We start from the raw sequence: 26,858 nt of genomic DNA, 5'->3' as shown, positions 1-26,858 counted from the left end.
AAAGTGAGTGCAACCACAGGCCATAGGTGAGCTAGGTTGACCAGGGAAAGGCTGCATTCCAAGAGGTTCGTCTTCCATTGGGGCTGCCTTAAAATGCTGATCCTGGTTCACATTGGTTGAGCAGTCTGCTGTATATTGTCTTCACTTGAGATAGAAACTGCTGTCAACTTTATTTTATAGAATGGAGAGAACTGGGTCTCAGGAAAGTATAATAAATTGCCTAGGCTACAACAGGTAGCAAGTAGCAGAGTCAGGATTTCAGTCCAGGCAGCCTGGCCCTAAGAGCTGAGGCTCCCTCTACTTTGTTTCTTATCTGGTGGGTGAACAAGATTTGAGTTGCTGTATTTTCCAAGGTAGTATTATAATAGTATTTCAAAGACTAGATGACTTTTTAATGTTAACAGTGTCCCAATTTGCTTTCTCCTTAGGCCCTAATTCATTGTCAGAGATAAGGCCATCACCTTTATATATGAGACATTTAAACAAATGTTTTTAGTAATAATTCAGGAAACATACAACTGGTATTCTTTCTATAGCGATATCTGCATCTCTTGTTAAAAAAAAAAAAAACTCTGTTAGTTTAAGTAACCGTCTCTTCTTGGCTCCATTACAGTAAAAAGTCTGTGATCAGCACCCTCTTGGAAGGGGAAGTTGTTGAATGACAGGGATGTGGTACTGTCCTGATAATCCTATGGCTTTGTATTTCTTAGTGTATTTATACTCCTGGGTAACTACCCCTGCTCCACATGGAGTCTTGACAGCTTTGAATCTGAGGTAGCTTATGTGTGTTACAAAGACAAAAAAAAAAAAAAAAAAAAAAAAACGTGGTTTGGGTTAGACTTGAAAAAGTACTTTCATCAGTTATTATCCAGCGTGTCTGTTAGCTTTTTAAGTAATTTATATTTTATGAAAGAGCTTTAAAGACTCAGTGTGCTTTAGTGGATAGTGTAGCGAGAGAAATAAAAAAATAATAATAAAGGACATTTTATTTAAAAAAAAATTTTCCTTTTGTTTTTAAGAAGAAAAAAATCAGAACTGCAGATCAGGAACAGAAATAGCATTCCATTTTCTTTTCACGGATTCTGGAGCAGCTACGGTGAGAGTGAGTTGGCTGAGTCTGGGAAGGAGGCTGCTGTCTGCGGCCCTGCCTAGGCGGCAGCGGCGACACGACAGGAGCTGCGTGTGTGTCGCTGGCGTTCGCTCTCGCAGGAGCCCCGGGCCTGCGGCCGCCACCACGCGTGCTCGGCGCCCGGGCTGTGGGCGTGTTATCGCAGGAAGTCCTGCGGAAGCAGTTGTGTGCGCCCGTTCCCTCCGGTTACCTCGCTTATCCTCGGCTGCTGCGCGGTGCTTGCAGCCTCCCTCTTCTCCTCCCTCTCCCAGCGCTGCCTGCCCTGCCAGCTGCGTGGAGGCCGCCTCCTGCCCGCTTCTCCCCACTCCCTCTGCCCTGTCGCGTCGCATCCCCTGGCCAGCCTGCCCTTCTCCCCACTTCCCAGCTTGGCTTCCTCTCTCCATAAACTCTCTTCCCTCTTGTCTTCTCTTTTGCTTCCTCTTTGCTGCCGCCCCTCCTTGATTTGACGCTCTGATTTCCTCTTGCCAGATCCCAAATTGGGTTCATCAGCAGCTACTCATCCTTAAATCTTATTCACCTGTGATCATTGGGCAACCTGTAAGAGGCATGAGATTAATGCAAAAAAGAGAGTTCCTTACTATGGGAGGAAATCTCTGGCTATCAAACAGTCATTTTTTTTTGTCAGATATTAAAATTAAGCACTAATGTAAATACAAAAAATTTAAAATGATGGCATAGGTTATTAATTAGTCCAGGAATAAGGCAAAGAAGGACAATCTGAAAAAATAATCTCAAATGAATATAACAAAATTGCCCATTTTTTATTGAGATAACTAAAATTGTGATAAAGTACTAGATTTTATTAATGAAAATGTATTATTAGTCTTAAAGTTAGTCGTGTACTTTCTCATATATCGTTTTCAAGGAGCTGCTTAAAGTGTTTCTGATATTTTGAAGTATGTTTACTTACACAAACATTCTTGAGTAGATGGAAGTGTGTGTCTCTTGCATTCTCAATCAGAAACTATAAATAAAGTCATATTTAATCAAAATTTACCTTATAATGTAATAGTTTCAAAATCACATGAAGCCTTTTGGAGTGGCTAAGGCTATGTATGTATATAAGGCTACTATATTTTTAGCATTCTGGGAACTGAGGCCTTTATATTTTTCTTAAATTATGAACTTTAAGACAGTTGCTATACATGGATCCCTATCAAGTTTTTGCCTTCTTTACATCATCAGGCTTATTTTTAAATTAATTCTTGTTAAGGACATGCTTTTTACACCCTCTGTATTAATTTCCTTTTCTAGAAGTCCATATTAGTAAGGCCATATCATGAAAATTAGTATTTTTAGTAGAGCTGTTCTGAAATTTTTCCACAAGAAATATTTTGCAATGACTGAGCTATATTGATTCATATAATTTGTATCCAACTGCTTCATTTTGCCTTGAGATTTCCAGTGTGCCTAATATTAGGTAAAGAAAATAGTTGATATATGACTGGATGTGAGGTGGCCATTTTAACTTGTAGGTGACAGGATTTATCTCTTGATTTCTTCATTAATTTTAAAATAAATAAAAAAACAAAATAAGGAAGTTTAGATCCTTCTTTTTAATTTGTAACACTTCAACTTCTAGTATTGCTTTCTGTAGGGGAGAATTTTTTCAGTTGATAACATGAGTTGATTTCATAAGTTATAGTATTTAAAAGTAGAGATGTTTTATCACAAAAAAGTTGTCCCTTTAATATATGATTCAGCATGGCAACTCTTTTTAAAGTAATATGGTTAAGAGAAAACCATGACCTTATGATAAAAATAATACTAAACCAATTATTAATAACTACAGTTTGCCATCAAACGTTTTAGCTAAATAATTACCTTATTAGAACAAAGGTACTGAAAGCACAGCACCAGAAACACTGGCTTCAATATTCAAATAATAAAGACTTTAGGTCCACCATGTATTTTTCTCATGGCTGGAGGAGCCAGTCCTAGAGTATGGGGGGCATACTTATTACTTCAGTTGTCATAAATGTGGATCACAGTATTTTCTAAACTTTTTGTTTGATTTTGCATTTTTCTATAATTTGAGCACTTTGACCTCTTTTCAAGTTTATTTGTTCTCCAGATATGCACAATACAAATTAAAAGAAAGTTCAGTCATCACAGTGCCTTTTGGGACACGTGATTGTCTGGAATAGACTTCTGTCCAGCTATGGTTAGAAGTCCCATAGGTTGTAGCTATGTTTTCCTTTTTGTGATGTGGCTCTGTTGGAATAAAACCAGTCTTAAAGTAATTCTGTAATTTCTCTAGAATGCAGTCTTCTCACCCATAGGCTGTGAGTAGTAGTACCTGGGCACAGGTTTTGGGGGAAGAATCAGTTTAGATAAAACATGTAAAACAGGTTTGGTGAATGTCAAACGACTGAATATTTATTTCTATAAATAACGATAATGATTGTTCTGTTTCTAATCTTTGTAATTTCTGTATATCATTAACTATGGGAGTGCTTAGACTATCCAAAATAGTATTTCTAAGGCCTTATTTTATTTTTAATTTTAACAATTATATTTAGGATATTTATGGACAGGAACAAACTGAGCATTCTAGCCATCAGCTATTGTAGAAAGAGTGGCATTATATTATCCCAAAAGGCTAGCTCAGTCTCATCCCTTGGTAGAATACATGCCTTGAATTCAAAAGCTCTGTTATGTTTGAATTTCAGTTCTATAAGCTTTGGTATTCAGTAGTGCCGAGTTCAAGGTCTAAATTGGAAAAACTTGCAAGAAGTATTTTTGCATTGTTTTTTCACATTGTACATCTTTGCCTTGTTCTTTGGACTTTTAATGACATGTGCCATCATTTTTTTTTAATATTTGTATTAGTACCTAATTTTAATACATGATTTAAAAAATATGACTTTTTGATAGCCAGGGATTTCCTCTTGTAGTAACTTTTTTGCGTTAATTTCATGAAATTTTTTCCTCTTCCTCAAAATGAGCACACAATTCCTCTTCAAAGTTAATGACTGTCTTATTTTTCAGTAGGTTGTTTTAATTTTGAATACATCAGAACCTTTCTTGAGGGGTAGTATTTTAGAGATAATGTTTTGTGGTTCTCACTGGATATTTTAGAAGTTTTATTTTGATTATGTGGGATATATCCTACATGATCATAAGCACTTCATTAATAAAAATGGTTTGTTATTACTGAGATCACCCAGTTTTTCGGCAGGAGAATAATAAATAGAAGTTGTGTGATTCCATAGCCACTGTAGGGTGTACTCTATAGCAGAGTGATTCTGAGTTATAACCACATATCCTAAATTTCAAGCTAATTGTGTGCATGTATGTATGTGTGTGTATATATACGTAATTACCTCGTTTTATTGCACTTTCATTTATTACACTCCACAGATGTTACCTTTTTTATAAATAAAGATTTGTGGCAACCCTGTGTCAAGCAAATCTATCAGCACCATTTTTTTCAAAAATATGTGTTTACCTTATGTCTCTTTGTCACATTTGGAAAATTCCTGCTATATTTCAGACCTTTTCATTGTTATTATATTATATCTGATATGGTGGTCTGTGATCGTTGATGTCACCTTTGTAATTGTTTTGGGGAGCCATGAATGGTGCCCATGTAAGATGGCAAACTTAATTGATAAGTGTGTTTGAGTGCTCCACTGTCTGGCTGTTCCCTTGTCTCTCTGGTGCTCGTTGGTCCTCCCTATTCCCTGAGACACAATGATTTTGAAATTCAACCTATTAATAACCCTACAATGACCTCTAAGTGTTAAAGTGAAAAGAAGCATTTCATGTCTCTCACTTTAAATCGAAAGCTAGAAATGATTAAGCTTAGTGAGGAAGGCATGCTGAAAAAGAGAGAAGCCAAAAACTAGGCCTCTTGTGCCACATGGCCAGGTTGTGAATGCAAAGGAAAAGTGCTTGAAGGAAATTAAAAGTGCCACTCTGTTGAACACACACATGATAAGAAAGCAAAAACAGCCTTATTGCTGATATGGAGAAAGTTTTAGTGGTTGGGTAGAAGATCAAGCCAGCCACGACATTCCCTTAGGGCACAGCCTAATCCAGAGCAAGGCCCTCTGTTTGATTCGGTGAAAGCTGAGAGAGATAAAGAAGTTGCAGAAGAAAAGTTTGAAGCTAGCAGAGGTTGGTTCATGGGTTTTAAAGAGATATGTCATATCCATAACATAAAAGTACAAGGTGAAGCAGCAAGTGATGGTGAAGAAGCTGCAGCACATTATCCAGAAGATCTAGTTAAGATCAATGATGAAAGTGGCTACACTAAACAACAGATTTTCAGTGGAGACAAAACAGCTTTCTGTTGGAAGAAGATGCCATCTAGGGGTTTCATAGCTAGAGGGGAATAGGCAATGCCTGGATTGAAAACTTCAAAGGACAGGCTGACTAGTTAGGGGCTAATGCAGCTGATGACTTGAAGTAGAATCCATTGCTCATTTAGCATTCCAAAGATTCTGGGACCCTTAATAATTTTGCTAAATCTACTCTGTGGAGCTGTGCTCTGTAAAAGGAACAGCAAAGCCTGAAGGATAGCACATTTGTTTACAGTATGGTTTACTGAATATTTGAAGTGCACTGTTGAGACCTACTACTTGGAAAAAGATTCCTTTAAAAGTATTACTGCTCACTGATAATGCACGCAGTCACCCCAGAAGCTCTGATGGAGATGTACAAAGAGATGAATGTTATGTTCATGCCTGCTAACACAACATCCTTTCTGCAGTCCTTGGATCAAGGAGAAATTTCAAAATTCAAGTCATTATTTAAGACATACATTTCATAAAGCTATACCTGCCGTGGTGATTCCTCTGGTGGATCTGGACAAAGTGAGTTGAAAAACTTCTGAAAAGGATACATCATTCGAGATACCATTAAGAACATTCATGATTCATGGGAGGATGTCAAAACATCAACATTAGCAGAAGTTTGGAAGAAGTTGATTCCAGCTCTCATGGATGACTTGGAAGGCTTCAAGACTTTAATAGAGGAAGTAAGTGCAGATGTGGTAGAAATAGCAAGAGAACTAGAATTAGAAGTGGAGCCTGAAGATATGACTGAATTGCTGCAATCTCCTGATAAAACTGGAAGGGATGAGGTGTTGCTTTTTCTTAAAGATAAGCAAAGAAAGTGGTTTCTTGAGATGGAAGCTATTCCTGGTGGAGATACTGTGAACATTGTCGAAATGAGAAAAGATTTAGAATATTCCATCAACTTAGTTGATAAAGCAGCATTAATGTTGGAGATGATTGACTCCAATTTTGAAAGAAGTTCTAGCGTGGGTAAAATGCTATCAAATGGCGTTGGATGCTACAAATAAATCATTCATGGAAAGAAGAGTCAGTTGATGTGGGAAGCTTCATTGTTGCCCTATTTTAAGAAATTGCCATAGACACCCCCAGCTTCAGCAAAGACCTCCTCTGAGCAGCTATCAACAATGAGTCAAGACCAGCAAAAAGATTACAAATTGCTCAAGACTCAGGTGATTGTTAGTATTTTGTAGTAATAAAGAATGTTTTTAACTAAGTGTATTTTTTAAACATAATACTATTGCCCACTTAATAGACCATTGTATAATGTAAATGTAGCTTTTATATGCACTGGGAAACCAAAATATTAGTGTGACTTGCCTTATTGCAATATTCACTTTATTGTAGTAGTCTGGAACTGAATCTGTAGTATCTCCAAGGTGTGCCTGTATATATATATAATATATATATTATATAATATATATTATAATATATATATAATAATATATATTAATATATTATATATAATGTATAATATATAATATATTAATATATTATATATAATGTATAATATAATATATATTATATATTATATATTATATATTATATATTATATATATTATTTTTTTTTCACGAAGTAAGCATGCTTTTATTATCAGAGATAAAAACATTAACCAAATATGTCTTTTTGGGGAATAATAAAAATGATAAAAATTACTAATGTTTTTGCTGGGGTCAGGTTATCAAAGCATTTTTTTAAACACTGACACAGTCATTCATATTTTCTAGGAGAAATTACCATGCACCTTTGGAGTTATTTTTTATTTGATAGAAAAGGTGTCCCTAATTGAGAGTACCAATTTTAAATTTTTGTTGGCAGGTGCTGCTACTGAATTGTATTTGGATTATAAAATTCACAAGTTTCATAATTGGAGGCTTACAGAGTGTATTGATGAGATGATTAGAATTACTCTTTTGGTTATGTAAGTTTTTAAATAATGGAAGAAGTTCTAGAAATCATACAAAAATTTCCAAAATAAGACTTTCAGAGGCTGTGAATGATACTGATTTTCTGTCATCTTTGTCATTTAAACACAGTTCTCTTTTTGCTCAGCAATAAAGGAGTCAGTAGGTCCATCTGTATGTTTCTGTTTGTATTCATATCATATATATGACTATTATGTATGTAGTGTCTTGAATGTGTATGTGTATGTGTGTGTGTATATATGTATATATATACATGTATACATGTATATATATATATGTTTTCTTTCCTTTTCTTTTTTTTTTTTTTGAGATAGGGTCTTGCTGTGTTGCCCAGGCTGGTGTGCTGTGGTGCGATCATAGCTCACTGTAGCCTTGAACTCCTGGGCGCAAGGGCTCTTCCAGCCTCAGCCTCCTAAATAGCTGGGACTACAGGCACAAGCCATCATGCCTTTGCTAATTTTCTAATTTTTTGTAAAGACGGAGTCTTGCTATATTTTCCAGGCTGGTCCTGAACTCCTGGCCTCAAGGAATTTTTCCCGTCTCAATCTCCCAAAGTGCTGGGATTACACATATATTTTAGACTTTGGAAATTAGGAAAACTGAAAATGGAGTTTTGTTTTGTTTTGTTTTGTTTTCGAGATGGAGTCTCATTCTGTTGCTCAGGCTGGAGTGTAGTGGTGCAATCTTGGCTCATTGCAACCTCCACCTCCCAGGTTCAAGTGATTCTCCTGCCTTAGCCTCCCAAGTAGCTGAGACTACAGGCATGCGCCACCATGCTCAGCTAATTTTTTGTACTTTCAGTAGAGATGGAGTTTCACCATGTTGGCTAGGGTGATCTCGAACTCCTGACCTCAGGTGATCCACCTGCCCTGGCCTCCCCAATGAAAATGGAGTTTTCATTTCCATATATCACAGTTGTTTTTCAATATAGGTCTTCAGTGACTGGAAGCCATTGCTATAGGCTGGTAATTTGATAACCTATTTTTGAAATGTATTTATTGAGGTCATTGTAATTCAGTATGCCTCTGGTGAAAGGCGTGGGAGGTATAGGTTGAAAGAATAATCTGTGGTTGTTCCCTACAGAGACGCTGCTGCCCCTTTTTGGGTAGTCATCTTTAACCTGGCACCCACTAGTGTATTTGCTAAAATGGAATATTCCAAAATTTAAATGATGTCACATTTGAAAGCAATGCCAAGAAACAATGCGGCAGTTTCTAAATTTTGTGAAGCTAAAATCCCTGGTTACAAGAAAGAGTACATGTCACAGATGAGTAGTTAGTAATGATTTCAGTTTAGCAGGAAAAGAGCAATTCCCATATGCTGATTCTAGTCTCATAACAAAGAATGTTATAGAAAGATTGCACAGTATTTAACAAGCTGTGAGTTAATGTGACAGTGTCGGTGTATCTAGTTCCAGAAGGATAATCACTTTACCATATTTCTTCAAAAATATTTTAAGTTATATTCCAAAACAGAAAACCAGATACATACGAATCCAGACTGTTCCCTGCAACACCTCCCCACCCCTAAGTTAGGTAGTAAAATCAGGTTTAAATAATTGAATTGCTTCTGACATGCTGGCTTCTAAATACCTGAATAAATGTAGAAGTTCCATTGTCAGACTCTGAACCTCAGAGGCTTACCTGTTATATAAGGGAGAGTGGGTATAAATGAGAGTGTTACGTCTTGAACTGTAATTATCCAAAACTTAGTTTTCAACGCATGAGTTTACCTCTAACCAAGAGCCTCTCCTAATTTGAACATAGACTACGTCCTTCAACACTTATGGATACGTTAGGAGTTGAGAAAATTAGGTAAAGTTGTATTGCTTTCAGTCCTTTGGAACACATACTGGATACAGGCATTGGTACTGTAGGTGTGTCAGTTACCAGCAATTCATTTCCAGGGTTTTTCCCAAAGACCTGCTGTTCTATGCATGTTCATATTAGTACTATGATTTGCTTATTCCTGTGAACACGAACAACACTGACAGATAACAGTTTTGAACAGTAGACATGTGTCTTTTAAAAGCTTAAAACTCCATGCTCATCATTTTGTCATTGCAAAGATTCCTAAAGGCAGGCATGGGGAGGCATTGTGGAATAGGGAGGGGATATTATTTCCTTCAGTGATTTAAGGAAATGCATTTTTTCCATCATGAAAGAAAAGATAATCATTATCAAATTCAGAGGATATTGTTTTATCATTCCCATAATGAACCTGTGTCTCTTTTACCAATTAACATATAGATGGATATTAGGAGAAACCAGGTTCAGGTAGAAAGAGGTATATAAAATTAATAATCCATCATGAGGAATTTCTGCAAAGTGCCTTTTATAGAGAACTTTTTTTCTTGGAAATTTTTGAAATTATCAAGTATAAAGTTGATGCTTAAATTATGTTTTAATCTTTCTTAAGACTTTCTCTGGATGCAGATTATGGAATTAAGGTGTTTTGATACTGTGAAAGTATGTGTTGCTAATATTGTAACATACTGTACATTTACTATACTGTCAATAATATATGTAACTATTACTGAGTGTTGACTACTTTAAGAAGTTAAGGTCTCTTGTAAATTTGTTGGAGCTCATTGTAGATTCTGGATATTAGCCCTTTGTCAGGTGAGTAGGTTGCGAAAATTTTCTCCCATTTTGTAGGTTGCCTGTTCACTCTGATGGTAGTTTCTTTTGCCATGCAGAAGCTCTTTAGTTTAATTAGATCTCATTTGTCAATTTTGGCTTTTGTTGCCATTGCTTTTGGTGTTTTAGACATGAAGTCCTTGCCCATGCCTATGTCCTGAATGGTAATGCCTAGGTTTTCTTCTAGGGTTTTTATGGTTTTAGGTCTAACGTTTAAGTCTTTAATCCATCTTGAATTAATTTTTGTATGAAGTGTAAGGAAGGGATCCAGTTTCAGCTTTCTACATATGGCTAGCCAGTTTTCCCAGCACCATTTATTAAATAGGGAATCCTTTCCCCATTGCTTGTTTTTCTCAGGTTTGTCAAAGATCAGATAGTTGTAGATATGCGGCGTTATTTCTGAGGGCTGTGTTCTGTTCCATTGATCTATATCTCTGTTTTGGTACCAGTACCATGCTGTTTTGGTTACTGTGGCCTTGTAGTATAGTTTGAAGTCAGGTAGCGTGATGCCTCCAGCTTTGTTCTTTTGGCTTAGGATTGACTTGGCGATGTGGGCTCTTTTTTGGCTCCATACAACCCCATCAAAAAGTGGGCAAAGGATATGAACAGACACTTCTCAAAAGAAGACATTTATGCAGCCAAAAGACACATGAAAAAATGCTCATCATCACTGGCCATCAGAGAAATGCAAATCAAAACCACAATGAGATACCATCTCACACCAGTTACAATGGCAATCATTAAAAAGTCAGGAAACAACAGGTGCTGGAGAGGATGTGGAGAAATAGGAACACTTTTACACTGTTGGTGGGACTGTAAACTAGTTCAACCACTGTGGAAGTCAGTGTGGCGATTCCTCAGGGATCTAGAACTAGAAATACCATTTGACCCAGCCATCCCATTACTGGGTATATACCCAAAGGACTATAAATCATGCTGCTATAAAGACACATGCACACGTATGTTTATTGCGGCACTATTCACGATAGCAAAGACTTGGAACCACCCCAAATGTCCAACAATGATAGACTGGATTAAGAAAATGTGGCATATATACACCATGGAATACTATGCAGCCTTAAAAAATGATGAGTTCATGTCCTTTGTAGGGACATGGATGAAATTGGAAATCATCATTCTCAGTAAACTATCATAAGGACAAAAAACCAAACACCACATGTTCTCACTCATAGATGGAAATTGAACAATGAGAACACATGGACACAGGAAGGGGAACATCACACTCTGGGGACTGTTGTGGGGTGGGGGGAGGGGGGAGGGATAGCATTAGGAGATATACCTAATGCTAGATGACGAGTTAATGTGTGCAGCACACCAGCATGGCACATGTATACATATGTAACCTGCACATTGTGCACACGTACCCTAAAACTTAAAGCATAATAATAATAAAAAAAAAAAAGTTAAGGTCTCTCAGTTTGTCACAAGAGACATTTGTCTTATATCAAGGGTTTACCTCATGAAGTGACATAGGCAGGTGACTGACATTCCACTACCAGTATTTGACTTTTTAATTATTTATTTATTTAGTTTTGAGATGGGGTCTCACTCTCTTGCCCAAGCTGGAGTGCAGTGGCACGATCTCAGCTCACTGCAACCTCTGCCTCCCAAGCTCAAGCAGTCCTCCTGCCTCAGCCTCTGGAGTACCTGGAACTACAGGCATGTGCCACCATGCCTGGTTAATTTTTTTTTTGTAGAGATTGGGTTTCACCATGTCACCCAGGGTGGTTTCCAACTCCTGGACTCAAGTGGTCCACCGACTTGGCCTTCCAAAGTGCTGGGATTACAGGCGTGAAACACCACGCCCAGCCATTATTTGATTTGTACTGTATTTTTAGTGTACAAGCTGTTTAAGAGAAACATTGATCTTAAAGCGTAAGAGTCAATGATTTTGAAAAGTGAAAACGGGAAATCTGGTCAAATTTGCTTTTATCCTTCCACCTAAAATTGTTTGGCTGCCTGCATTTTGTAATCATATAATGATTGACTGTTGGACATTGTGGCTCACGCCTGTAATCCCAGCACTCTGGAAGGCCAAGGTGGCAGGATGGCTTGAGCCTAGGAGTTCGAGACCAGCCTATGCAACACAGGCAGACCTCATCTCTACAAAAATATATAAAATTCAATTAACCCGGAATGGTAGTACATGCCTGTCGTCCCAGATACTTGGGAGGCTGAAGCAGGAGAATTGCTTGAGTCTGGAAGGTCAAGGTTGCAATGAGCCATGATCATGCTACTGCACTCTAGCTGGGACAACAGAGCAAGACCCTGTTTCAGAAATAAATAAATACATAAATAAATAAATAAATAAATAAATAAATAAAATCATATGGTGATTGAATTAATCTGTGCAGAAAGTACCTCTTTCTCCCAATGGATGCTGGCATCTTCATTCAGTATATATAGAGTGGCCACTTTGTGTACTACCTGTTAGCAGTTTATAGTCTAATGGGGGAAGGATAGGAGGAATACAAGAAATTACAGCACATTGCATTTACAATCTATTTCAGTATACATTATCTTATTCATTTAATTTGTACTCTCTTTTCTGTTTGTTCCCTTTCCTTTGTAAAATAGGCCACTTATACATATTATTGTGGGAATTAAGAAAGTAAAGATGTGAGTAAGCTCAAAGAAGAGGGTAAAAACCCAGCCAAAACCACTGTTGGTTTTGGTTAATGTGCCCGCATAATCCTTTGAATCTGTGTCTTTCCTGAGTGTATGTGTAAAACTGTGTGTGTAAGTGTGTATATTTCTGTCTGTATCCTGTCCAACTTTGGCAAAGGGGTAGTTTTGCCCGGATTTGCTTTTGGAGCTACAAGGAAATCTCTGCCCACACCTATTTTGTGAGGTCTGTTACCTTACACTTGAGAACAATGTCAATTTTTTGGGCCTTAAAGGCAGTGTTGGCTTGTGCCTAAAGGTACCTTCATGACCTTAACACAAATTCACAAATCAACCTATTTTATTCATTGCACTCATGTCTGCGGGCTCTCCACTGCAGAGTCTTAAAGGAATTGTTTTGGAACGGACACAAAGATTACTAACCTCTGTGGAAAAGTACCCTGACTTTACAGCGTTCCTACTTCAAAAACAAACTCTGTGTGGATGGCGAGTCACTGGGAGACTTGAGTGATTACCACGGAGTTTTGGTGTAAAACGGAATCTTAGATTAACCTTTAGCACCTAAATCTGAGGTCTGTCAAGTCTCCGTTTTTATAGATCTGACTTGAAATAAAGAGATGTGTTGTGTTGAAGCCTTCCTGGCCCTTATTTTAACTACTGATTTACATGGGGTGTACTAGAGGGGATCATCATTAAGTTTTGACCGAGTTCTGGGAAAGCTCCCTGTGGGACTGGGAAAATCTGGCTCATTTTGGAAAACCTAAATTTATGTTTTTAAATAATTTGGAAAACCTGATAAAATGCTACAGGTATCAGAACTTAAGAATTATAATGGATCAGGATAAATGGGGCTAGAATAAAACACTAAGTACAGTCAGGCAGTCAAATGGAAACAAACAGATGGGTGTCAAGAGCTAAGTTAGTGAGCTGATCAGCTCTATTTTTGTCTTTTCAGTAAGTTTCATGAAGCTTGTTCAGTAAACATGAATAACTTCAATAAGTTCATGCAGCAAATATTTATTAAGCAGCACCTACTCATTTATGGGATACTGTACTAAGGTGTGATAATATCAATATGAATGACAACAAAAGAACACTGTCCAGGCAAGAATACAAATAATGTAACAGATAAATAAAATATTGATAGTCATAACTCCAATATAGCTATATAAAGATGATCATAGCACATAAATTCTGGAAAAATCCAGTATCATTAATGTCTCCATTAATGTATACCAGTCACCCCATCTTTTTATCTGAACCTGTGCGATATTTCTGACGTTTTAAAAATTCCACTTCCTTTTATGATCAGAGTTGAAGATTGGTTTTGAAACCCATCACTTTTCTTCATTTTCTACCCTTCCCTTCTTCCATCTACACGTCACACCACATCTAGTTTAGTTTTCCTAATCTCTTCTTTTTAGAAACTTCAAGCGGCTTCCTGCTTTCTCCAAGTGGTCCAGCCTCATCAACTGGGATTCAAGATTCTGTCTTATTAACCTTGGCAACCACGTCTTCCATGTGAGCCATTTGTTTTAAACCTAGCTTCTTCTCTGTTTCTTGACATATGTTAATATTGTTAGCAACTGTTCGTTTCTCTTACTCCTGTTTGCTGGAATCTCCTTTTCTGTCCCCTGTAGCTGTGCAATTCTTATTTCTCTCTCAGGATAATCTTCACTCTCATCTCTATTAACTGTTTCCTCTGCCATTGACCACATTGGTTATTTTATTATGAATGAAAGAAATAATAGAAATATTAATAAAAGATAGCAAACATTTAGTACTTACTGATTACTTTTTTTGTTTGTTTGTTTGTTTTGTTTTTTAGACAGTCTCACTCTGTTGCCCAGGCTGGAGTGTGGTGGTGCAGTCTTGGCTCACTGCAACCCCCAGGTTCAAGCGATTCTCCTGCCTCAGGCTCCCAAGTAGCTGAGATTACAGGCACCTGCCACCACACCCAGCTAATTTTTGTATTTTTAGTAGAGACAGGATTTCACCATGTTGGCCAGGCTGGTCTTGAACTCCTGGCCTCAAGCTATCCTCCTGCCTCGGGCTCCCAAAGTGTTGGGGTTACAGGCATGAGCCACCATGCCCAGCCAAGTACTTACTGATTACTTTCAAGGGAATTTACTGTTTACACTGCTCATTTTGGTGCTAAATCATGTCTCATCCTGTATTATTACTGCAATGTTTAACGTGAGCCTTGTTTCTTTAACAAAGGTAGATTATTGCTTCTTAGAGAGCAATAATTTTCTCTTCAAATTTAAACATATTATATGCCCAATAAATACATAATATAGAATAAATTAATTGATTGGATATTTTAGAATTCTGAAATGTCCTTGCCCATAAGAAGAATGTATGTATGACATTTGGTGTTGCATTGGTACTTTATTTTCCAGCCTGATGGACAAGAGTGATTTTAAAACCATCAATGCCTCTGCATCTGTGGCACAGTAAACAGGAACCCTATTGGAAATTAAATGTGTCATCTTGTGCTTCATAGCCAGACTATTAAGCTTTTAGGAAGAGATCAATTTAAAATAAATTATATGTATTACATATACATTAATATGTAATACATAGAATATAATGATTATATTTACAGGGTTATATTTAATTCCTGATGATATAAAAAACAGAACGATTGGCATTATCTTATCAGAAAATGAAAAAATGTATCAAAATGAGACAATATTTTAAATAAAAAATTTATGTCATTTCAGTAATGCTTTTTTACTTGACATAATTATGTAGGAAAACTATCCATAATACAGTAGTAAACATTATGTATGAAAACTTGATGTAAACTTTTGTCAATACATATGATACATTATTATCTAATATTTTCAGGAAAACAAATTTTCTACAATATTTGTGTGTTAATCTTTTATTTCCTGGAATTGAAACATTTAACCAAACACCACAGAAATTGCTAACACCACTGAACTTTTCTCAGTTCCCTTAAGAAGCCACATTCTCTCTTCATCCGGGCCTTTCCCAGGTCTTCTGCCATTTCTTCTGTTGGAATCACTCAATCCTCTCTTTTCACCTGGCCGGTTTTTGCTATCCTTGTTTGTGTTCTTCCTTTTTACCCCCAGAACCCCTTGTTGTTATACCAAACTGGGATCAGTCACTGCTCTTCCTTGTTTATTTATTTCTTTTCTCTAGGTAGACTATAAGCTCACTCAGGGTAAGTTTCTTCTCTGCCTTGTTCACGGTTGTATCCTCAGCACCTTACTCAACACTTTACTCAATGCCTGACACATAGTTGGCCCTCAAAAACTATGTTGAATGACTAAATGTTACGTGAGTTTTGACTTAGGAGCATCAGTTATCGTATCACTTGGTCAGTTTTTAATATTTGCCCAAAAATACGATTTAGTGCAAAATGAGTGCTGATGCCAGCAGATATCTTTGACCTTTTCTGGGGAAAAGGTTTCTGGGGAATAAAAAATTCTCATATCAGCTTGTTTGGATAATTGCTTGCAGAGTTTTCATGAAAGGGAAGTGGTAGATGCACAAATGGATAAAGTGTAGGACTTTTTGACAGGACTAACTTCATTCTAACTTATTGCATCAAAGACTATAGCAGTCATCTCTCAAGCAGTATTCTGGTCATCAGAAAATATTCTTGAACAGTGCTATCTTTTAACTGGTTAGCACTCTCCAAAGCGTTTCATGTGGTTTTTTCACTGTTCATACCGTGGACTACATGCGTTACCTGCCAGGGTTCATCTATTATTTTAGCTCACCTGGACTACATTGGTGAGACTTCATGAAGGAGAATTCCACTTTTATTTCAGTAAACCAGGGCAGGATATTTTGGGACCTACAACAACCTGTCTTTTCTTTCTTCTTTTTATCTTTTTTTTTTTTTTTAACCTAAGAAGATGGTAAACTAGTAGGCTGCAATTTTCTTTCTTAATGACTGCCATAATGTCTCACATTTAATATAACTTGTTCTATTTTGATGTTAAAACAGGGCATTCTTAATGTTACAACAAGATTAAAAGGACTGTTTGGTACTCTCATGATATGTTAACTCTTTTATGAAGTCATTTAAATAATAGTATTGTATTTTCTGAATAGCACCCTAGTTTGCAGGCTCAATAAACAAGGTATCACTAGCAGGTATGAAGATGGTGATAATACCACCAGATACCAGTACTGTTTAGGTGAAATCTATAGTAATTTGCTTTTGAAATAATCAGGTAAAACTGTTACTATGAAATGCTGTTTTACAAAAAGTTCAAAAGACTAATGGATGTGATTAATTTTAAGTAATCCTATAGAGTGCTACTTTTTCCTGGGTATTATGTTGTATTATGTTGCTTCTTTAACAAACATCATTTTCTTTCCATGTGTAGGCTTATTTCTTGTAGAGAGCAGTAAAATATGTAAAGCATTATTCATGCTTTGACTTCTAGAACATGTAAAGCATTCGTAGATTGGGGATCAGTCAACTAATTCTTACTTTGCTTAAACCCAAAGTTCTCAAGCTTGTTTAGGTGACTGTAGTCTTGGACTTTGTGATTCTGTCTGAGAAACTCCATGGAATAGTGTGAAATTATCATATCATACAAAGATGGGGCAAATTATGTGCAATAAAATGTGATTGTATTATATCTGTGTGTAGCTACAAAACAGAGACTAAATGCCACATGAAATAGTTTTAAGGCATAAGATTTTCAAGTTTTCTTGTTAACACATTTGTTGCTGCCTTTTTTTTTTTTTTTTTGGTTAGTTACTAGTACACATTAGAAGCCATTTGATACTAGAAGCCAAAGTCTTAAGAAAATATTAACCAGGTATAAAGTTGAAAACTGATAGCATTTTACCTATTAACTCATCTTTTTTATGCAAAATAAAAAAGAACCACTCATCATTATTCTGTTTGTGAGATGGGATACCTCGGTCTATTGGTATTACATAGATTTACAGCAACCACCTTAGATGAAGGTGGAATCTAGCACACATTTCATGTAAACACAGCATTTATTCAGCCTTATAAAATTATTCAGAATTTTAGATACATGAATCCTCTGAAAAAACCACAGTATTGTTTTGTTTGCTCATCTGTTCCCTCCAGTCTTCTTGGGTAAGCAGGTTACCTTAACCCCCTTTCAGTTCCAGTTTCCTCATTTGTAAAATAGGACTACTAAATAACTATCAGGCTTTTGGTGAAAACCAACTGGGGAAATTACGTGAGCCAGTAAGCAAATGGCTGGTCATAATAAGTACTCAAGAAATATTAGTTCTCTTCCACCTTTACGTAGCTTGTCTTTGTCATATAATCAAGGTAGTGCATCCTCATGGAACATTTAATATCTACAGACGTGTGTCTGTGCTTGTCCTTCCACCACCACCACCAGCAGCAGAATCACATACAGAGTTCTTATTCTCTCTTCTGTTTGCCTGTCTCTGATTATCTTCACCCCTGTTAGGGTGTCTGTTGCTTTCTGGCTCTTGTTTTTGCCCTTCATCTCTCTTTTCAAACCCCTCACCCTTTGAAATCCCTTTGGTTCAGAACACTTTCTTTTCAATTTCTCTTCTCTTCCTTCTTTTACCACCTGTTTGCCTGCTGGGGCACATCCTGGCCCTTTCTCCCGTACAATTCAGCCTGAGGCGTCAATGACCCATTCCACTCCATTGGATTGCTTGATTTGCTCATCAAAATATCGCAGCTCAAAGGTTTCTCCTCAATGTATTACTCCATGCTCTCTGCAGAGCAACTGCTGTTTCACTGAAAAATCGCACACACACTCTTAAACTTTAGCTGAAAAGTGCACAGATCTTAAGTCTGTAGCTCAATGAACATTACAAAACAAATACACCTGTGTAACTATCACTCATGTCAGGAAATACAATATTGCCAGTACTCTAGAAGCCCTTTGTGTTCCTCCTGGTCTCTTTCTTCCTCCTTCAGGAATCAGTCACTCTCCTGACTGCTAAACGCTTTAGATAGTTCTACTTGTTTTTGAACTTTACACGTGTCCATATACATTGAAAGCATGCATTCGTTTGTGTCTGTCATGTCAAACTCAGCATCATGTTTGTAAAATTCATTCATGTTGTATGTAGTTTGTTCATTTGTATTGTACCATAATATTCTGTTGTATGAACAGATACTGTATTTTATAATCGTATACCACAACTTTAAAAAATCTATTCTACTGCTGAAGATTTAGCTTGTTTCCAGTTTGAGGAATTCAGGAAGTAATACTGTGAGAACTGGTGTGTGTGTGTGTGTGTGTTTGTGTGTGTACGTGCATTTTAAAATTAAACTTCTGGTTTTGTGTCCTTCTGAATGTTTTAAGTTTCTTGGAGTCTAATCCAGATGTTTGAGGCTTTTCTGTATTCTTTTTATGTTCCAGGCTATTCTCCTAAAAGATAAACTATTTATTTTTTATGTATTATGCTACTTGTGTAGTATATTTTGAATTTTGGAATGTTGGAGAATACAGAATGAAAAATTTGTAAATAAAACATATGTATATATAAATGCATATATTTATAGTAAACATTATATATTTAATAAACCTATTACATACCATATGATGTTCATGTATAAAACATACATAATCATCCAAATATACAAACATACAAATTCATTTTACTGATTATGGTACTCTTATTATAGAATTAGCACTATATAGAGAGTGTGCCAATTTTTAATGAACTTTCCTCTGTGTAATCAGTCTACAGATATTTTTGATGTGTAAAGTTACACAGACATTTATGGAATCTAAATCAAACCAACATGGTTGTGATTTACCATTTAAAAAAATAAATTCAGTAGTTCTTGTTTCTCACGACTTGTACATTTCTTGATCTGTGCCCATGGATCTAGAGCTATGATATCTGATTCTTTTTTTCAGCCGAAATAAGGAGAAAATTAATGCCTTGATTCCTTGGATGTCTTGATTTGGTTTGTTATTATGTTGTTGAGACAACTTTAGCATTTTTCTAGCTGTTAGTTTCCTGAGCCTATTTAATATCAAGAGATTCAGACTTTCCTTGAAGACAAAAGCAATATATAGAACTTTCTAAGTGTGTCAACATCCATCCATCCATCCATCCATCTAATAAGAACAGGTGCCTGCTGTGTCATAGGCCTGTCACTGTGAGGAAGGGCGTGTTAGTATCACTTGGCTTTTTAAAAACTTGCATGTCCCTTGTGCCAGTATGCTATTATGCTTTATTCCTCTGCAGTAGTCACCATCATAGTCTGCCAGTGCTAGTGATGGAAATGAGCCTCAGATGTGTTGCACCTGGAAAAAGCTTGAGATCACTGATGAGATGTAGCTATTTATATATATTGAATTATTTTATATCAATATTTTGATTAGTATCACATATATGAATGGATAGCTATTAATATTTTGAATTAACAACAATAATATAAATCATAATATATTTTCTGGTTTGAAGAGTTTCACAGTCTAGAGGGGAGCCTAAAACATAAACACATAATTCTGTGTGAAGTGGCAGGTACCTTGAGAGAAGATATGCACAAGGTGCCACATGACAGTGGAGAAGACTAAGTTTTGCTTGTGAAAATTGTAGAGGGCTTTGTAGAAGTGAATCCATTTTAGAGACATGTAGTTTGGTAATGTTGGTGATGTGTTAGGCATTATGAGGCAGATTCAAAAGTTAGGATAATCTGGTAGTCTGTGAGAATATTGGGAAGATTGTATATTCATTCACTTGACATAACTATAGAGGCAGACAAATATGTTTGATAGCAGCCTTTGTAACATGGCGTCTTATAGATTGTGTTCTCTTGTAAGTTTCTTAAAATGTTATCACCTTTTGCATTGGTTAACTGTTGTTTAAGTGTTTATGAGAAATGCATTGGGAAACCAAGTAATCTTTAGATTCCTTCAGACCCAACTTGTTCATATGCTAGGTCTGCGCCTAGACAAGCGATTTAACTTCTCTTTGTCTTAGCTGCATTATCTGTAAACTGTGAATGATAATAGTACTTAAAGGATTGTTCATCCAAATTAAAATCAAATGAGATATTGCACTCTTGGCACAGTTCCTGGCTCATATAATAAGAACATGAAATATTTTTTTATTAGCTAAAAAATCAGGTTAGATTATGTATCAACATTGAAGATCATAGGCCTTAAAAAAATCTGCCTCTGACTTTTGGTTTCTTTCAACATTCAATTAAATTCTGAAAGAACTATTTGTAAAACACCTGAATCTGGAATTATATATGTGTATTTCCCTTACTCTGTTACGATAGGTATCCACAACAAGATTGATGGAGAAACTAATATTTGGGGTGCAGATGGTGAAAATCTTTTCTAAAGGTGTGTGTGTGTGTGTATGTTTCTGTGTATGTTTAGATAGATTCTTAAGTTTATATTGAATTTGAAAGTGAAGATTGACGAGATCGCCTATACAAAATACTTAACAAGTGAGCTAATTTCTGCCTGAATTCTGTAGTCTTACTCATGTATATCACATCACTATTCTTCGTCTCATATGTGAATGTGTAAAATAGAGGCTGTGTGGGATAGGTCCAGAAGGAACTCGTGGTCATCCTCTCAGGCTTGAATCTCACCACTCTATCTGGCTTTGTGTTTACAATTAAGTTAAGATTAATTATCTGTTTCAGTTTTACTTTACATCTACCTAACCTATTTTTTATTTTATTTCTTTCTTTCTGATCTTTTGTTTTAATCTTTGGGGGTAAAATAATGCAATAATGATAAAACAAAATTCAAAAGCCTGTAAAACTATGGGATCTGCTTGGGATTTTCAAGGGTGAGATAGGGTCTGTAATAGACATGTGTGGTGGATCTGGGGACACAGACTGAGTGGAGTGGAGAAGAAAGGATTTATTAATAATCAGGGAGGAGCATGTGGGATAGATCTGAGGTATCTGCAAGCGTTTGAGAACTACCGATTGTAACTATATGAACTGAAGATGCCTCAGTGCAATCCTGGGTCTTTCCACATTCCATATTTAATTAAAGGCCTTTGCCATATCTTGGTTCCTGGCTCAATTTTAATCAGATAAAATTTAAGTTATTATAAAATAATGACAAATTTAGCATATAAGGTTTTGAACTGATCACAGTAGCTGGACAGCATTAGCAACAATAGTTGAAAAAATAGAGCTTCTTTATGCAGTGATATCTGTATACAATCTATTTAGCTCAAAGATAACATTGAGTTTATATCCACGTATGTTTATGAATGTATAATTTGGACACCTGGGATTTTATTGTACATAGATGTTTTATCCGTTCCCTTTTTAAAATCCAATGTTCTATCTGTAATGCTCTGCCACTACACATTCTTTCAAAAAAATTCTGATTCTAAATCTTTAATGATGATATGCCTCAATCTTCTTTTAACATAGATAGCTCTTCTGGAAAAAAAACAAAAAACAAAAACAAATCCTTCAAAACAGCCCTCTTCATAACAAAACATCTTAGTCTTTTTGCCAAGTTAATGAAGGAATACTGTTTTTTTTGTTTGTTTGTTTGTTTTGTTTGTTTTGTTTTGTTTGTTTTTTTTGTTTTTCCCTTAACTATGCATGCTTTAAAATCTCGGTAAATTTCTTCCTTGAACATTACTTTCTTAGAGTGGCCTTTCCCACTGTGTTCATCAGAACATTAGTTTTGTTGGCTAAATGGCACTATGTGACATAAAGCCAAATGAGATTGGGAAATTTCAGTCCAGATTGAACACACGTCACCCTCTCCAATCCCTAGGACTTCTTAGAGCTGTAAACGCTAATGTACATTGTGGATCTCTGGGAGGGATATGTATTATACTGTTATACAGTTTCCATTAAACTTAATTTGACCAAGGAATGTCCTTTCATTTTCTTTTTTTGAAGCTAATATTATGGGAAGAGTCTAGAGACAAGTCTTGGGTTTCTTGTCATCTATGCTTAAACAGTTACCATATTAAAATCCCACGCAGAGCTTAGCTAAACTTGTGATGAGCATGGCAGAATATTCCGAAATACCATAATATTTTTTCAAAAAATGTTCTTATAGTTGAAGCTTTCTAAGCCTAAGTTGGAATTTATCCAACTCCAAATTATGAACGGATTATATGTTTACTTTTTTTGCCCATATATAAAGCTTTTCATATCCTAGAAGTCAGGAAAAAGTGATTTAATTTTATTATGAGAAGTTGCTTTCAAGTATATATATATTTTAAGATCAGTTTTCTTTGGAACATTTCTCCGTACTTAACGAAAGAGAGAAAATGACTCCTGTGTGTGTGCGTGTGTAATTTGTTTTTGTCAGAGGGAAAAATGATGCTAATTAGGTTAAAATAAGTAGTTGGCACTAAATAGGGTGGTAGCTAAACCAAATTTTGTATTTTGTACCAAATTTCTAAATCCCTTTTGTTGCATGAATGGATTAGCTGGTTCATTGTAATGTTTGTGTTGTCTGTTGGATATGTCTATGGTTGTCCTTAGTCCATTGGTTCTCAGATGGGTGCAGGCCATTTAAACTGCTCCCTGTGGCACAGTAGGGGTGAGCCTAGTGCTTTGTGAGTTATTTCCTAGTTTCATGAGGACGAACTATTGCATATGAAGGCACAAGCTTACTTCCCTTCATTTTTAGAGATACACACACGCACATGCACACATACAGAGTATATTACAGGTATAAGTTCTCAGTATGTCTTCACAACATCTGGTTTTAATCTTATATTAAATTTGGCACTTTTAATACTACTAATAGTAATAAAACTTACTGAATATACTTGACTTACTGGTGCTGTGAAGACAGCGAGCATTCTAATTGCACTATGTTATCTTTATGGTAAGCATCTATTAGATTCACTATACTGTATATGTGTGTCGGTTTACCAAATGGATTTGCAGTGATTGACACAGATTTATTAAGGGAAAACAAAGAAAGCTGTTAGTTATATTGGTGGATTGAGTTAATAATTGAGATTTTATTTTCTATTGATTAACAGGTAGGAAAACAGAAAAAAAGCAACATTAATACATAAAAATATTAAACTACCTTTACTATTCAATGATAGTTTTCACCAAATGCTGGGAACATAGTCAAAGACATTTCTACAAAGCGCAGCACTCGTTATTTTTGTTATGAGTGAAAATCTAATTTACATACAATAAAATGTCAATTCACATCATAACCATCAAGATAAATAGAAACATTTATACTCTTCGATGAGCTACTCTTTTTTAATTTAAGTGCTGTGCTTGGCTCTTTGCCCTGAGACCGGTTGAAATAGTCTAAGTTTAACAGAGAAGTAGGGATGAAGTTGAAACTGACTTGTGTGCAAATGTAAAGTCAGATTGGGCTATGTGAATCAACAGTTGTCATTGCAGATATTTTAATTGTGTGTGTGTGTGTGTGTTTTGAGAGGAAAACAAAAGGAAAAACTACTTTTCTGCAGGGAAACAAGTGGTAACATTTCTCAATTTGCACAGTGAAATTGTGATCTTATTCAAATCAGGGATTTTAATACATTTGCCTCTCACCGGTTATGAAAGGAAAAATAATCAATTCCCCTTGCCTTTTGAGGCTCCATGATGTATTCTTGCTCTATTTTAGTTTCCCTAGTTAGTGAAATAGGTGCGTTCTTTTTTATATATATATGTGTCCTACAGTGTCATTGTGACTGTAGCCTAAAGTCTTTGAAAAAAAAAGTTTTGTAATTTTCTTATAAAAGTACAGTGGTTAATGAATTTTTTTCTTTAACATGTATTTGGATATATGAAGATTCATTTAGGCAAATAGGACATTATTACTTACTTACCACACTATCTCCTTTTACCTAGACAAGTGCATTTGAAATGAGATATTTAAAATCTAGAGAACATAGCAAGATGAAATAAAAGCCTAATAAAATGTGTTTGGGCTAGCATCAAAACCTTTGAAATAGGATATCTAAATAATGTGCATTTTATCTCAGAGGGCTTTTGGTTAGTTCTAGTGTCCAGATGACTATTAATGGGCTTTTGTGCTCTGAAGCATATGTTAATAGAAATGATCATTTTGGATTAGTTTGATGTGAATTAATAAGAGATTTATTTGGTGGAAGTTGTTTGAAGGTGATGACATTTAAAACTCAACAAGATTTAAGATGTTCAAAAATACCTTTAAAAAATTTTGTAACAGTCAGTTCAGAGAGAGCAAATTAAATAGAAATGGATAGGAAAGAACAGGATCTGACATTGAGTTTACGAAGTTTGAAGCAGTTTATAAAAAAAGCGATCTACCATTAAAGTATTACCCTGGAATCTGAAGAAATAGAAAACATCTAAACTCCTTCAGTGATTCTTGAGTTTGTGAATTGGATAAACAATGTTCTCTTGCATTTTATAGTTCACTTAAGCAATCTGATTTTGATCTGTATATATGGAGTAGACAGGATTCAAGTGTTTTTTTTTTTTTCCCTAAACCAATGAGCAAACACATATGTTCTTTCAAAACTGAACTGTATACATTGTTCATATGGAAGCTATCTAATTTGCTGTAGGCCCAAGATTTAACCTTCCTTTTATTTTGCTATCACTTGCTTAATTCTTTAAATTCTTTGTGGGGACTTTTGATCAAAAGAAACATTTTTTCTTTCTTTTAAAAGTTTTTTTAAAAATAAAAGCTACATGAAATGTGTAATTAATAACTCAGTACTCTTATGCTGATGATACAAGCAAGCATGGAAGAAAACATATTTTTTAAGGCGAAGACCATGATGACTTTTCTTTTTGTGTTAAGCTTTGATTTCAAACAGTTGAAAAGTTTTATAAGCTGGAAAAACAAAAAGAAAATGTCATCTGGCATTATATATTATGAAAATAAGAACTGTTTCTTATAATTAAAAATTATAAGCAACAAGATTTGAAACTGAGGTCCAATTACAGGATCTTGCCCTCCTGATTTTTTAGAGTCTAGTGCAGAATGTAATGTGTGTGTGTCTGTACATATATATGCATACACATATATGTATATGAAATTATATTTGGAAAGATACTCAGAAGTGTCAGTTTTCCTTGAGAAGAGGAGTTCCTTATAGTCATTTTCTTTGCTTTTTAAACACATCTTTCTTAAATTAATGACAAATAATAAAATTAAAGTCATCTTGCTTAGTGTGTTTGGCACATAACGGAGGTTGGATATATTTACTGAATGAATGAATATTGGGGGAAGTGAGAAACTGAGGCAAAGATAGGCTTCAGTGGTATTTAAACCACCCTTAGCGGGTGGTGGCTTACTGTTCTATAGTCTTTCAGTGCAATTGGGCAAACTTTTTAAAGGTAAAATTGAAGTGCCATTAACCGGAACCATTGTAGAGTCACAGAGGTGGGGGCATTTTAGAAATAATTTATTCAAATTCCCTTATTGTACAGGTAAAGATGGAGGCTCAGAGAAGCAAAAGGACTTGCCCTTGATCACACGAGCAGGTGATTTAAATCAGGTGTAGAAACTGGATATGCAATTTCCATACCATTTTTAATCATGTTTTGATTCTTTACTTTGCTTAGGGTCAAGATACTACGAAGAATATACAATTTATAGAATTTACATCTCTTACCTTCAAAGAGTTTCTCATCTAATGGAAATAAATTTTAGTTCACCTGTGTTGAGCTGATGCATGATCTAAGCTCTGTTTTTAAATTACTGTGATAGTTGATTTCTTTAGTTGAATAATTTATTTGATTATCTATTGCAAGGTTAGCTGGAGTAAGAATATGTCATTAAACGTATGCATGTATATATTTATATATAATATATGAAATATAACTAAAACACTAGTGGTTAATTTACAGTATCTAGGTAATGATAGAAAACTCAAATCCCTTTTGCTGTGAAGGTGCCCTCTTGAGAACATCAATCAGTCTTCTACAGGAGAAGATTTTTTTTTCTTATGTATTTAGGCACTTTAAATAGTGAGATAAAATAGTTAGAATTATTTTTAAGCTCTAATGCTGATTATTTCTTCTGCATAAATCTGTCTACATTATACGGTAACAGAAATAGTGCACTCCTATTTTTATAAAAGTAAACACATTTTCTAAGAAAGCAAAGCATTTAGATTTGTTTTATTTAGAAGGAAATACGGTTAATTAAGAGTAGAAATTTATGATTTTTACAAATGGAATGTCCTATATCTCAGCAATGAAAATTAATACAAATAGAGTATTTTGGGCAAGCTACATATATTTTTAACCTGCCTAAATATCTTGGCACA

At 35.5% G+C, this 26,858-nt stretch overlaps 1 protein-coding gene across 9 annotated transcripts in view; it reads left to right on the top strand.

The window, feature by feature from the left end:
• Positions 1-26,858, top strand: part of TRPS1 (transcriptional repressor GATA binding 1) — a 259,423-nt gene that overhangs the window by 19,916 nt on the left and 212,649 nt on the right. For 2 of the 9 annotated variants that reach the window (XM_009244044.4, XM_054518785.2), the window contains exon 2: positions 14,066-14,162. The exons of the other annotated variants lie outside the window; for them this stretch is intronic. The gene's annotated coding sequence lies outside the window, so the exon portion shown is untranslated. The remainder of the gene's footprint in view (positions 1-14,065; positions 14,163-26,858) is intronic. 9 annotated transcript variants of the gene reach the window in all.

Source organism: Pongo abelii, chromosome 7 (assembly GCF_028885655.2).
Source record: "Pongo abelii isolate AG06213 chromosome 7, NHGRI_mPonAbe1-v2.0_pri, whole genome shotgun sequence".
Taxonomy (NCBI): Eukaryota; Metazoa; Chordata; class Mammalia; order Primates; family Hominidae; genus Pongo; species Pongo abelii.
The sequence above is the reverse complement of the archived record's forward strand: the minus strand, read 5'-3'. Positions and strand labels throughout refer to the sequence as shown.